The sequence below is a fragment of the Leucoraja erinacea genome, chromosome 1 (assembly GCF_028641065.1).
Source record: "Leucoraja erinacea ecotype New England chromosome 1, Leri_hhj_1, whole genome shotgun sequence".
In the NCBI taxonomy this organism is placed as follows: domain Eukaryota; kingdom Metazoa; phylum Chordata; class Chondrichthyes; order Rajiformes; family Rajidae; genus Leucoraja; species Leucoraja erinaceus.
In genome coordinates, this window is record NC_073377.1 from 19,881,938 (window position 1) to 19,897,244 (window position 15,307).

Genomic DNA, 15,307 nt, shown 5'->3' on the forward strand with positions numbered 1-15,307 from the left:
TCCGGTGCTGCATTCACTGAAAGGCAGCAACTCTACCGCTGTGCCACAGTGACTTGGATGTTGCCTGGCCCATTTGTGATGCAAACGATACTTGCCACTTATCATCCCCTGCCTGAGGTCTTGCAGCTTCATTTGGTGCAGATGGAAGTAATTGTGCAGTCATTAGGGGCATTCTCATGGTGACGTAATGACAAAAAGAGGATTACTTATGGGTCAGCTGCTAATGGTTGGGTGCAGCACATTGTGTTCAGCAAATGCCCTGCAGCTGGGTTGATTGATCTAAACCAAACACAGCTCTCTTGTAGAATGTTCCTGACCTGAAGTATCCTCTGTCCATTTTCCTCCACAGATGCTGCCAGATCCAGCAGTTTGTTTGTCTTGCTGTCCCCTCCCTTTGTTACATTAAAGTGTTTTCCCATTGATATTAATTATATGCAGAGACTAAAGGTGGCATATAACTTTAGCATTTAGCATTAACATTGATATTAACTAGTAGTCAGAGACTAAAGGTGGCATATAATGATGCCATGAGACCACTGCTAAGGCAACCTAGATGGTGTAGTGCCAGTAATATGTTTGTGGCGGCAGGAGTCAGTACTTTAGAAGCTATCCTAAGACATCACATGTATAAATTCATTTGCAGGATAAATGACTCTAAAAATGTGCTTATCGTGGCCTTGTCAAACATAAGGGTTAGCACTACACGCTACGAATCCCAGCTGTGGAGACACTGGTATCGTTGTCTCTTGTAGGACATTGATCATCTTTTAATCTGGATTTTTAACTTAAGTATTGTATTTTTAAAAATATATAAATTATGTTGTTTTTATTAGTGACATACCAAGATTTTATATGTATTTATGATATTTGATATGCAATGCATTTTTAATGTAATGTTGCCTCTTGACTGGACCTTGAGTCTGTAATAAAGTTTATTATTATTATTATTATTATTATTATTATTATTATTATTATTATTATTATTATTATTATTATATATACACATATCTATTATTGTTATATTTTATTTATATAATATTATTTATTATATACATTTTATATATACAATCTATTATCTATATATTAAATATATTTATTACATACATTTATTGTTTTCCTATCTATCTATATATATATATATATATATATACTAGACCAAGTGCAGACCCGTTGGGTCTGTTCCCCCAACTTGCGGTGTGTGGGGGGGGGGGGGGGGGGGGGGAGGCGGCATGCAGCATCACACACTAACTACCCACCCCCCTCCCGCACTCACGCTAATGGAGGGGAGGAGGGGGAGAGAGAGAGAGAGGGGGGAGAAAGAGAGGGGGGAGAGAGAGAGGGGGAGAGAGAGGGGGGGGGGGGAGGAGAGAGGGGGTAGAGAGGGGGGTGGGAGAGAGGGGGGTGGCGAGGAGGTGGGGGGGGGGTGAAGGAGTGAGAGAGGGGGGGGAAAGGGAGGGAGAGGGGGGGAGGGGGGTAGATAAAGATAAGAAGATTAAGAGTAGTCTTGATTGATGTAGCACGTATGAAGAAAACGAGTAAGAGAGGGGGAGGGGAGGGAGGGAAGGAGAGGGGAGGGGAGGAGAGGAGGCGAGGGTGGGAGGGAGAGGGAGAGGAGAGGGGGGAGGGGGGGGGGGGGGGGGGGGGGGGGGGGGGGGCGGGGGGTGAAGAGAGGAGGAGAGGAGGGGGGGGGGGGGGGGGAAAGGAGAGGGGGGGGATGGGGAGAGAGAGAGAGAGAGAGAGAGAATGTATTTTTACTTCAACCCAAACCCAAACAACCATTTGCAGGCAGTGCTTTTTTACCTCTAACCATATTTTCATTTTCAGATTCAGATTCAGATTCAATTTTAATTGTCATTGTCAGTGTACAGTACAGAGACAACGAAATGCATTTAGCATCTCCCTTGAAGAGCGACATAGCAAACGGTTTGAATAAAAAAAAAAAAATAAGTGTCCGGGGGGGGGGGTGGTGATTGGCAGTCACCGAGGTACGTTGTTTAGTAGAGTGACAGCCGCCGGAAAGAAGCTGTTCCTCGACCTGCTGGTTCGGCAACGGAGAGACCTGTAGCGCCTCCCGGATGGTAGGAGGGTAAACAGTCCATGGTTGGGGTGAGAGCAGTCCTTGGCGATGCTGAGCGCCCTCCGCAGACAGCGCTTGCTTTGGACAGACTCAATGGAGGGGAGCGTGGAACCGGTGATGCGTTGGGCAATTTTCACCACCCTCTGCAATGCCTTCCAGTCGGAGACAGAGCAGTTGCCATACCATACTGTGATGCAGTTGGTAAGGATGCTCTCGATGGTGCAGCGGTAGAAGTTCACCAGGATCTGAGGAGACAGATGGACCTTCTTCAGTCTCCTCAGGAAGAAGAGACGCTGATGAGCCTTCTTGATCAGAGTAGAGGTATTGTGGGTCCAAGAGAGGTCATCGGAGATGTTGACTCCCAGGAACCTGAAGCTAGAAACACGTTCCACCTCCGTCCCGTTAATGTGGATGGGGGTGTGCGTGCCGCCTCTGGACTTCCTGAAGTCTACAATGAGCTCCTTGGTCTTCTTGGAGTTAAGGGCCAGGTTGTTGTCAGCGCACCATGCTGCTAAGTGCTGGACCTCCTCCCTGTAGGCCAGCTCATCGTTGTTGCTGATGAGGCCAATCACCGTTGTATCATCTGCATACTTGATGTTTTCAAACCAAATTAAGGGTACTCACAGTGCTGTAGACATTTGTCAGTGTCATTCAAAGCTCTGATTGAGGCACACCACTTGCAGAGACTGATTGAGGTACACCACTTGCAGAGACTGATTGAGGCACACCACTTCCTGGTTTTATAGTCTCTCCTCCTCCCTCGAGCAGGGGCAGCAGAGAGAATGGGGAATGTTGTAAAAACATTAATATCTCTGTCAATTTTCATCGACGGGAAAAATCCTCAGCACACATGCGGCGGAGGGGGGCTCTGAGCGATTTGGCCAAAAATGACGGCCGTAGGTGGCGGCATACTCTCGGAAACCGCAGCACAGAAAGCCAAAACCGGTCATGAACAGAGTTTTAGTAATATAGATAAAACAAAGTTCTATGTTTACATATGTGTTGTGCTGCTGTAAGTAAGAATTTCATTGTTCGTTTTCAAAACACCTGACACTATACTAATCTTGACTCTTGACTTGACTATCGGTCTCAGTTTCACCAGGGTTCTAGATACCGTATTCATTCAAAATGCTTTCTTGGCATCAAGAACACTTACTTCTGTTCGAAATTCAGTCCCTTGGTCTATGTTTAGATTAAGACTGTGATGGGATCAGGAATGGAATGGTGCGGATCAAACCCAATCCACGAGAACTAGGTTTCAACTGGAACCTCCTGCATTCCAAAATACTTTTGTTTGTTTGAAGAAGATCGTGTAACCCTAAAGATAAGAAAGGTGCTATCCAAAATGAACCATTTCCTCCTGTTTTAGGCCTTCTGGCAGGCCTTGCGGTCATGCTGAAAGTTTTCCAGGGTGATCAGTTGCTGAAGATTTCTATCAGATCAACTCTCAAGTTGTTACATTTAATCATACATGCTGTTCATCTTAAATTATTCCCATATTAGTGGAAATACAAGCTTGTTGAGATGCTGTGGTTTCCTGTGTCACCAAGTGAGGAGAGATTTTATGAGACTGATGGGAGAGATTGGTTCTGTCCATTTTCATAAACAAGTTTATTGGAGAGTATTAGTCTTAGTACATTTCATTGAGAGCTTTGGGCGCATTCATACAGTATGCATACTTGACTCTTGCACGTTCTGGTTATCTGTGAAAATAGCTATATATTTTGTCTAAAATTAAATAAGATTTCACCATCAGTGGAGTGGGGGTAGATAGTCAAAGAGTCATAGAGTCATACTCAAAGAGTGATACATTGTGGAAACAGGCCCTTTGGCCCAACTTGCCCACACCGGCCAACATATCCCAGCTCACTAGTCTCACCTGCTTGTGTTTGGCCCAAACTCCCCCAAACTTGTTCTATCCATGTACCTGTCTAACTGTTTCTTAAATGTTGGGATAGTTCCAGCCTCAACTACCTCCTGTGGCAGCTTGTTCCATACACCCACCACCCTTTGTGTGAAAAAGTTACCCCTCAGATTCTTATTAAATCTTTTCCCCTTCACCTTGAATCTATGTCCTCTGGTCCTCGATTCCCCCACTCTGGGCAAGAGACTCTGTGCATCTACCCGATCTATTCCTCTCATGATTTTATACACCTCTATAAGATCACCCCTCATCCTCCTGCCCTCCAAGGAATAGAGACCCAGCCTACTCAACCTCTCCCTATAGCTCTGACAGATAGTGGTGGTGGAACATAAGCCACTGAAGTTTCTGTCACGATTTTCTGAGCTGAAAATGCAGTAAATCATAATTGGAGTATTTTCCGAATCCTGGATTATTTCAAGAAGTGCTGATGGTGACATCACAGTTGGAAATTTAATTATTACATTTATGGACCAGTGTAGCAACTAAAATATCCCACAGCCCCAGGTAAAGTAAGTGATCAAAAAAAATAGACAGAAACTGGGTATTTGGTGAAAAAAAAACCTGACAATGCCGGAACATATTTATATTTGAAAGTAAGTGGTTGTCTTCTGAGAGAAAGGACAATAATTGGATGATTTTCAGCGAAGATTTAAGGTGTCAATCGGGGATTAACAATGGGATATTGTAATGATTTGATATCGTTTGATACTTTTCAGGTCTTTGTAAATCTATAACATTATCCAAAAGTAGGCAGAAGGAAAGTATTGGCAATAAGAACAATGAAGAGTGAACTGTGGCAATCACCCAATGGCAGTCAAGAGAGATGTGCGCTGAAATGTCTTCATAAATTCAGAAGTGAAAGGAGCAGAATTAGGCCTTTTGGACGGTCACGTCTATAACCATATAACAATTACAGCACGGAAACAGGCCATCTCGGCCCTACAAGTCTGTGCCGAACAACTTTTTTTCCCTTAGTCCCACCTGCCTGCACTCATACCATAACCCTCCATTCCCTTCTCATCCATATGCCTATCCAATTTATTTTTAAATGATACCAACGAACCTGCCTCCACCACTTCCACTGGAAGCTCATTCGACACCGCTACCACTCTCTGAGTAAAGAAGTTCCCCCTCATGTTACCCCTAAACTTCTGTCCCTTAATTCTGAAGTCATGTCCTCTTGTTTGAATCTTCCCTATTCTCAAAGGGAAAAGCTGATTCACATCAACTTTGTCTATCCCTCTCATCATTTTAAAGACCTCTATCAAGTCCCCCCTTAACCTTCTGCGCTCCAGAGAATAAAGACCTAACTTATTCAACCTTTCTCTGTAACTTAGTTGTTTAAACCCAGGCAACATTCTAATAAATCTCCTCTGTACTCTCTGTATTTTGTTGACATCCTTCCTATAATTGGGCGACCAAAATTGTACACCATACTCCAGATTTGGTCTCACCAATGCCTTGTACAATTTTAACATTACATCCCAGCTTCTATACTCAATGCTCTGATTTATAAAGGCTAACATACCAAAAGCTTTCTTTACCACCCTATCTATATGAGATTCCACCTTCAAGGAAATATGCACGGTTATTCCCAGATCCCTCTGTTCAACTGCATTCTTCAATTCCCTACCATTTACCATGTACGTCCTATTTTGAGTTGTCCTGCCAAGGTGTAGCACCTCACATTTATCAGCATTAAACTCCATCTGCCATCTTTCAGCCCATTCTTCCAAATGGCCTAAATCACTCTGTAGACTTTGGAAATCCTCTTCATTATCCACAACACCCCCTTTCTTGGTATCATCTGCATACTTACTAATCCAATTTACCACACCTTCATCCAGATCATTGATGTACATGACAAACAACAAAGGACCCAACACCGATCCCTGAGGCACCCCACTAGTCACCTGCCTCCAACCCGACAAACAACCATCCACCATTACAATCTGGCTTTTTCCATTCAGCCACTGTTGAATCCATCTTGCTACTCCTGCATTTATACCCAACAGTTGAACCTTCTTAACCAATCTTCCATGAGGAACCTTGTCAAAGGCCTTACTAAAGTCCATATAGACAACATCCACTGCTTTACCCTCGTCAATTTCCCTAGTAACCTCTTCAAAAAATTCAAGAAGATTAGTCAAACATGACCTTCCAGGCACAAATCCATGCTGACTGTCCCTAATCAGACCCTGTTTATCCAGATGCTTATATATATTATCTATATATTATCTAAGTATCTTTTCCATTAATTTGCCCACCACTGAAGTCAAACTAACAGGCCTATAATTGCTAGGTTTACTCTTAGAACCCTTTTTAAACAATGGAACCACATGCGCAGTACGCCAATCCTCGGGGACTATTCCCGTTTCTAATGACATTTGAAATATTTCTGTCAAAGCCCCGGCTATTTCTACACTAACTTCCCTCAATGTCCTAGGGAATATCCTGTCAGGACCTGGAGACTTATCCACTTTTATATTTTTCAAAAGTGTCAGTACTTCTTTTACTTTGAAACTCATAGTATCCATAGCTTTTCTAATTTATTTCTTGTAAAATATTCCTTTTACATTCCTTATACTCCTCAAGCACCTCATTTACTTCATGCTGCCTATAATTATTTTAGATCTCCCTCTTTTTCCGAACAAGATGTCCAATTTCCCTTGAAAACCAGGGCTCTTTCCAATTTTGACTGTTTCCTTTCAACCGGGCTTTTCCAACCGAACAGGAACATAAAGATTCTGTACTCTTAAAATGTCCCCTTTAAATGTCCTCCATTTCTCTTCTACATCATTCCCATAAAACAAAATGTCCCAGTTCACTCCTTTTAAATCATTTCGCATCTCATCAAAGTTAGCCTTCCTCCAATCAAAAATCTCAACCCTAGGTCCAGTTCTGACCCTCTCCATAATTATATTTAAACTAATGGTATTATGACCACTGGACCCGAAGTGCTCCCTAAAGCATACCTCCGCCACCTGTCCCGTCTCATTTCCTAACAGGAGGTCCAACATTGCCCCTCCTCTAGTAGGTACCTCTATGTATTGCTGCAAAAGACTATCCTGCACACATTTTACAAACTCCAAACCATCCAGCCCATTTACCGAATGTGTTTCCCAGTCTATGTGTGGAAAGTTGAAATCTCCCACAATCACTACTTTGTGCTTACTACTAATATCTGCTATCTCCTTACATATTTGCTCTTCCAATTCTCGTTCCCCATTTGGCGGTCTATAATACACCTCTATAAGTGTTGCTACCCCTTTCCCATTTCTCAGTTCCACCCAAATAGCCTCCCTAGATGAGCCCCCCAATCTATCCTGCCAAAGCACTGCTGTAATATCTTCCCTGACTAGTAATGCAACACCTCCACCTCTTGCCCGTCCAATTCTATCACACCTGAAGCAACGAAATCCTGGAATATTTAGTTTCCAATCACAGCCCTCCTGCAACCATGTTTCACTGATCGCCACAACATCATACTTCCAGGTGTCTATAAAGACTCTAAGCTCATCCACCTTTCTTACAATGCTCCTAGCATTAAAATATGCACATTTAAGAAACCCCCCGCCTCTTATTCTCTGTTTATTTCCATTTTTTCTTTCTCCTCTTGTGCCCGAGTGCTTCCCTTTTCTGCTTCCTGCCTCCCATTCTGTCTACTAGCTTTCTCTATTTGAGTCCCTCGCCCCAACCATTCTAGTTTAAAGTTTCCCCAGTAGCCTTTGCAAATTTCCCCGCCAGGATATTGGTTCCCCTCGGGTTCAAGTGCAACCCATCCTTTCTGTACAGGTCCCACCTTCCCCAAAATAAGTCCCAATGATCCAGAAACTTGAATCCCTGCCCTCTGCACCAGTCTTTCAGCCACGCATTTATCCTCCACCTCGCTCCATTCCTACTCTCACTGTCGTGTGGCACAGGCAGTAATTATAAAACATGAAATAGCAGCACATTAACAGGATTGGTCCGAGTCAGCATGGATTTACGAAGGGAAAATCATGCTTGACTAATCTTCTGGAATTTTTTGAGGATGTAACTAGGAAAATGGACAAGGGAGAGCCAGTGGATGTAGTGTACCTGGACTTTCAAAAAGCCTTTGATAAGGTCCCAGTTAGGAGATTAGGGGGCAAAATTAGAACACATGGTATTGTGGGTAGAGTGCTGACATGGATAAAAAATTGGTTGGCAGACAGGAAACTAAGAGTAAGGATGAATGGTTCCCTTTCAGAATGACAGGGTCTATCTCTGCCTTAGAAATATTCACTGATTTGGCCTCCACAGCCCTCTGTGACAATGACTTCCACAGATTAACTACCCTCTGACTAAAGAGGTTCCTCCTCACCTCCTTTCCAAAAGACCGCCCTTTAATTCTGAGGCTATGACCTCTGGTCCTAGACTCTCGCACTAGTGGAAACATCCTTTCCACATCCACACAATCTATGCCTTTCATTATTCTGTAAGTTTCACTTCACTTCATTCTTTTGGCTGCTGCAAAGAAGTCTTGAGTTCATTTTGACCCACAGGGCACAAACAGTTAAGGGCCCGTCCTACTTGGCCGTCATTTGGGCGCCATTTACGCGACCTGGTAGCGTGAGGGTAGCGCGGGACGGGTGCATGGATTGGCATGGAGGAGTGTGGAGTTGCGCACAGTAACGCGCAGCTCGCCTGTATTTCGTCCTGCATGAAATCTTCGCGCGCCACTGGCCTGTCATGTAAATGACGGCCAAGTGGGACAGGGTGACCTTTCGGTTCAAATGGGTGACGTTTCGGGTCGAGACCCTTCTTTAGACCTTAACATCATCCATTCCTTCTCTCCAGAGATGCTGCTGGTCCCGCTGAGTTACTCCTGCATTTTGTGTCTATCTTCAATTTAAACCAGCATCTGCAGTTCATTCCCACAGATTAATTTGGTCTGCAGCTTGCTACTTTTCAATCACCTCTTTTTTTGAATAGGGGCATTACATCTGCAGTTTATCCAATTGCTAGCACCACTCAAGAAACGGGAACGTTTTAGAAAATCACCATAAATATCATAAACTGGGTAAATATCATAAACTGGGTATTCAAATGACGTCACGCGCTCCAGACGGCTGTGCGGGCGCATGATGATGCGCGTGACAGTCGAGCGTCAGTCACTACCAGCCTGTCGCATAAATGACGGCCAAGTGGGACAGACCCTTTAGTGTGGCTGTGGACTAGCTCAGCGGTAAATGTTGGGGGTGGAGGGGAGAGGTGAGGAAGGAGGAAGTAGGCACAAGTGTGAGGAGTGGCTGCATCATGCACAATCCAGCTGGCTCTTACTGCCACTAATATATGTGTGGCGTTGAACACAGAGTGGCAGTAAAAATAAAAGAGAATAAGGAAAGATGTTGATATAACATCTGAGGACACTTTAAAGTGTAATAAGGCAAGCAAAATACATTAGTAGCAGAGTTACCCTTGTAAATTAACAAATGCATCGGCCAATTTCTGCACAGCAAGCTTCCACAAATAACGATGGCCAGGAAATTCCTTCAAAGTCACAAAGTGCTGGAGTAACTCAATGGGTCAGACAACACCTCTGGAGAACATTGATATGTGACACCGCGTTAAGACCCTTCTTTAGACCTAAATCGTCATCAGCCCATGTTCCCCAGAGATGCTGCTTGACCCGTTGTGTTACTCCAGCACTCTGTGCCTATTTAAAAACCCAGCATCTGCAGTTCCCCGTGTCTAATCCCTTCAAATACATAAAGAAGTCTTGAAGGGAGTATACTGGAAAATGCAACATTGTTATTTTCTTCAATTATATAGAATTCTCATTATTGATACTGCAATGTGTTGGAGAAACAAATTAAGATGCATTGGAATTGTTTTGGAACAAGTGAAGATAATGGCATTCAGTCTTCTTTAGTCCATAGCGTTACCACTGGAGGGAGCTTCAGACAGGGTATTCTCTCTTTCGTCGTTAACTTGCAACATGAAAAAGAGCCCAATTGTTGGGCTGCGTGAATGAACTAGTGCACACTTTATCACGTGAACAGGTGTCAGATAAGCTGAAGAATAGTCAGTGTAATTAGATGGAGAAAAGATGTGAGCAAAATGAAATAAATAAAAGCCGGCATAATGTGTTTAGTTTATTATCACATGTACAGAAGTACACTAAAAAGCTTTTGTTGTGTGCTATCCAGTCAGCGTAAAGATGTACATGGTTACAATCAAGCCATCGACAGAAAAAAGGAATGATCTTTAGTGCAAGATAAGGTCCAGCAAAGTCCGATTAAAGATGGCCCTAGGGTCTCCAATGAGGTAGATGGTAGGTCAGGACTTGCCGAGGCTGCAGTGGAAGGGAGGGCGGTTTGCTTAATAATCTGGGCTCTCTACACAATTCTCTGCAATTTCTCGTGGTCTTGGATGGCGTTGCTCCCAAACAATGCTGTGGTCCGTCCGATAAAATGCCTTCTACAGCACATCTGTAGAAGTTAGTGAGAGTTGTTGGGGACATGCCGAACTTCCTCAACCTCCTAAGGATGTTGAAGCATTGCTGTGCTTTCTTGACCATTGCCTTGATATGGCCAATGCTTCAATATGACACATTGATGGTGATATTTACTACTAGAAACTTGAAGTTTTCAACCATTGCTACTTTGGTGCCATCGATGCCGTCAATGCATGTGTGTGTGTACCGCTTCGCTTCCTGAAGTTGATCACAACCTCTTTTGTCTTGCTGACATTGAGGGAAATATTGTTCTGGGGTTCTCAATCTCTTTCTTGTACTCCGTCTCATCATTATTTGATATCTGGCCCAATAAAGCTTTCCACTCACTGCAAAGTCATCTCTTTGGAGACCCTCGGACTATCCTTGATTGGACTTTGCTGGCTTTTGCTTGCGCTAAACGTTGTTCCCTTTTCATGTATCTACACCCTGTAAATGGATCGATTGTATCATGTCTTTCTGCTGACTGGTTAGTATGCAACACACGTTTTTCACTGTACCTCGGTACACATGACTAATAAACTAAACTGAACTGAACTAAAATTTAACAGTTTTGGGAGATATTCATTTATTTTGACAGTAGTACACAAATGTGTCCCACCTAGTCAAGCATGCTTTCTAATATCCAAAATTCGCGTCACCCATTCCTTCTATCCGGAGATGCTGCCTGTCTCACTGAGTTAGAAACATAGACATAGAAACATAGAAAATCGGTGCAGGAGTAGGCCATTCGGCCCTTCGAGCCTGCACCGCCATTCAATATGATCATGGCTGATTATCCAACTCAGTATCCTGTACCTGCCTTCTCTCCATTCCCCCTGATCCATTTTGCCACAAGGGCCACATCTAACTCCCTCTTAAATATAGCCAATGAACTGGCCTGAACTACATTCTGTGGCAGAGAATTCCAGAGATTCACCACTCTCTGTGTGAAAAATGTTTTTCTCATCTCGGTCCTAAAAGATTTCCCCCTTATCCTTAAACTGTGACCCCTTGTTCTGGACTTCCCCAACATCGGAACAATCTTCCTGCATCTAGACTGTCAACCCCTTAAGAATTTTGTAAGTTTCTATAAGATCCCCCCTCAATCTTCTAAATTAGTGAGTACAAACAAGTCTATCCAGTCTATCCAGCATTACTCCAGCATTTTGTGTCCATCCAAAATCAATGATGTTGATTCATCTGTCACCCAAAAATTAGTAAGAAAGAAGGAAATGCAAGTTGAATGGTCAAAATCTGAAGGATTCATTGAGGCCATTTGGCAAGGACATTTAGAATAGTTTGTCCAATACAATGCTTTACTTTGTAGGGAGACTGAAAATAAGGAATGGGTTCAAGTTTAAATTTGTTATTATCATGTGTACCGAGGTACAGTGAAAAACATTGTTTTGCATGCCATCCATTCATGTCAGATAATACTATACATAAATACAATCAAGCTAAACTCATGTACAATAGGTAGAGGGAAGGGAACGACACAAAGCACAGAATATAGTTCTCAGCATTATAGCACACAGTTCCAGCACAAAGTCCAATGTCCGCAATGGGGTAGAGATGAATTGGACAGGACCCTGGCTTGCAGAAGGACCGTTCAGAAGCCTGATAACAGAAAGGAAGATGCTGTTTCTGAGCCTGGTCTTTCCTCTCTCTTTACCATGCACCTCTCTTTGCATCTGCTCATCTTGCTCACTCTGATTACAGTATTTGAATCCAATCTGCCTTCTTTCTGTTCGGGGACCCTCAACCCAGCCAATTTGCACTATTCCCATTCACACTATTTCTATGTCATGCCATTCTCTCATACTCTCCTTCCTCACGAGATATTTGCACAGACCCATGAACCTACAACCCTGCACGTCTTTGGGGTGTGAGAGGAAACAGGAGAACCCTGAGGCAACCCATGCAATGACAGGGAGAATGTGTAAACTCCGCACAGACATCGAGGTCAAGATCGAACCTGGCACTCTGATGCTGTGAGGCAGCAGCTCTATTAGCTGCGCCAGTTTTGTTGACATTTTTGAAGAAGTAACTGATAGCGTAGGTCGATAGATGACTACAATTTTGTTATCCTCAAACATATGCCTTCTGAAAGCCTTCAATATGAAGTCACAGAGCATGAAACATACATGAAAACTCATTGTCACCATGGACAGCACAGTGGCGCAGCGGTAGAGTTGCTGTCTTAAAGAGCTTGCAGCGCCGGAGACCCGGGATCAATCCTGACTCCGGGTGCTGTCTGTACGAAGTTTGCACGTTCTCCCCTTAACCGCGTGGGTTTTCTCAGAGATCTTCGGTTTCATCCCACACTGACGTACAGGTATGTAGGTAAATTGGCTTAGTAAATGTAAAAATTGTGTGTAGGAGAGTGTTAATATGCGGGGATCGCTGGTCGGTGCGGACTTGGTGGGCCAAAGGGCCTGTTTCCACGCTGTATCTCTAAACTAAACTAAGCCACTCAATTATGTGTGGTAAGGTTTGGTGCTGAGAGAGTGATGGGTGCTCGGTACCTGCAGTCAGGGGTAGTGGAAGTAGATGCAAAAGTGAAATTTGATAAGCTTTTAAAGGCATTTGAGAGGCACTTAGATTTGCAGAGATTGAAGGCATATGGATCACGTGTGGGCAAAGGAGCTTTCCTTGGTTCATGTTGAGCACAGACATTGTGGGCCAAAGGGCCTGTTCCTATTATAATTTATATCAGGATATGCAAAATACTGTATTCTGAACAGGGGTAGAATGGAAACTGCTCCCAGAAAGTCCTGGAGAATCCCAGCAGCCAAAACCATCGGCAGTGAGAGGAGCATAAATTCAGGTTTGTAAATGTCGAATGTTACCCAAACATTCCCCTCAACTTTTGAAACGGCTGTTTTCCATTTGTTTGTGAAATGAGTTAGAGTCATGCCAACAAAGTTGTCAAGGGGCAGGAGGGCACAACACAAAATTACAATTAATTAACCATTGTCATTTCATTTAAAGATAGACTGAGGTAGGAAAAGAAGTAGCATCTATGGAGCAACGTTTCGGGCCGAAACCGTTCTTCGCTCCATAGATGCTGCTGCACCCGCTGAGTTTCTCCAGCATTTTTGTATACCTTCGATTTTCCAGCATCTGCAGTTCCTTCTTAAACACTCTAATTAGACCTTATTGGACTTTTATCTTGCATTAAACGTTATTTCCTTCATCATATATCTGTACACTATGGATGGCTCAATTGTAATCAAGTATTGTCTCTCTGCTGACTGTTTTTCGCGCTACCAAAGCTTTTTGCTGTACCTTGGTATACTTGACAATAAACTAAACTAAACTAAACGTCAGCGAGGCTGGGATTGATTTACCGTGACAACCCCCATGCCACACGTGACCTGAAGGGACTTCTTTTTGACATTAGGTTCCAGACTAAGCATTCCATTTCCTAAAGCAAACGTTTGCTATGTAAAGGAAAAAACAGCCACAATAAACTGAGATTTATATTATTCACGTGAAGCATGAGATTAAATGATTTAAACAAGCTATAAAGTCTTTGGCAACTATTTAGAATCTGGGGTGGTGCATGGTTATTTGTAGAAAGTATTGTTTTATGAAGAAAAAAATATTGTACGATGTGAAACAGAAAGCATTTATCCATTTACGATCAGAAGGTACAATTGGCATGGTGTCTATCAATAAATGCTGCAAAGCAGGATGCAAGTCATAATTGTGAGGAGGAGATGGTTGAGTGTGAGCCTTTTGGAGACACGAAGGGGAAATAGGCATCCGCTGACTGGCGGTTGCCATGGTAAATCAATCCCAGCCTCGCAGAATGGCAGTGCTGGCTCGAAGGGCTGAATGGCCTACTCCTGCACCAAGTGTCTATTGTCTATTGAAAGAAAGACTAACGGAGAAAGGAAATATAAACTAAGCCAATTGTAAGAATTAAGGTTTCAAATGATTCTCGTGCAGATGCAAAACCTGGTGCCAGCAAATATTTTCTGTTCAGTTAGTTTTCACTGGTCTGGTGTATGTATATACTGTATTGAAAAAAAAAACATAGTTAGACCCAAGAGAAGCAGCAACAAGCTGGTGAAGAACTGAGCAGGTATAATGGTATACATTTCCCCAGGCTTGAATATATTTAACTGTGACAGAGTAAATCTTACAGGAGATGTGGAGGAAGCATAGTCAGTGCAAAACATATTATGATTGAGTGGCATTTTAAATAAATGTTCCTTTTATCTATGGGAGAAAAGAATTATAACCTGCACAGGTGTACATACCTTTTCAGTTGTAATTAAGACATGAGGTGGTTGCGTATTCCTGTTTCACCGTGCCGAGGCTGGCAGCAACACAAGGAATTGAAAGCATATGAGAGGGTTTAGAGGGCAGATGGTATTAGCTACATTGCTCAAACTTGGATTGTTTTCTCTGAAGGTTGAGGAAAGACATGATAGAGGTGAACAACATTATCAGAGGTCTACCAATCTATTCCTCTCATGATTTTGTACACTTCGGTAAGATCATCCCTCCTTCTCCTGCATTCCAAGGAGTGCACTCCACTAGAGTCTTAGCCAGCTCAACCTTTTCCTATAACTCTCACGTCTTGGCAACATCCTCATAAATCTTCTGTAACTTTTCCAGCTTGACAACATCTTTCCTATAACATGGTCCAAAATAATAACAATAATAATAATAATAATAATAATAATAATAATAATAATAATAATAATAATAATAATAATAATATATTTTATTGTCATATTTTATAAGTGCAATGAGATTTGGTATGCAGCTTCCATCCGATGTCATAACTTAAATAACTAATAACGTTTAGATTTAGATACCCCGAGAACACAAT

At 42.8% G+C, this 15,307-nt stretch overlaps 1 protein-coding gene across 1 annotated transcript in view; it reads left to right on the top strand.

The window, feature by feature from the left end:
- The window catches only part of dcc (DCC netrin 1 receptor), a 1,174,821-nt gene that overhangs the window by 407,900 nt on the left and 751,614 nt on the right, over positions 1–15,307 (top strand).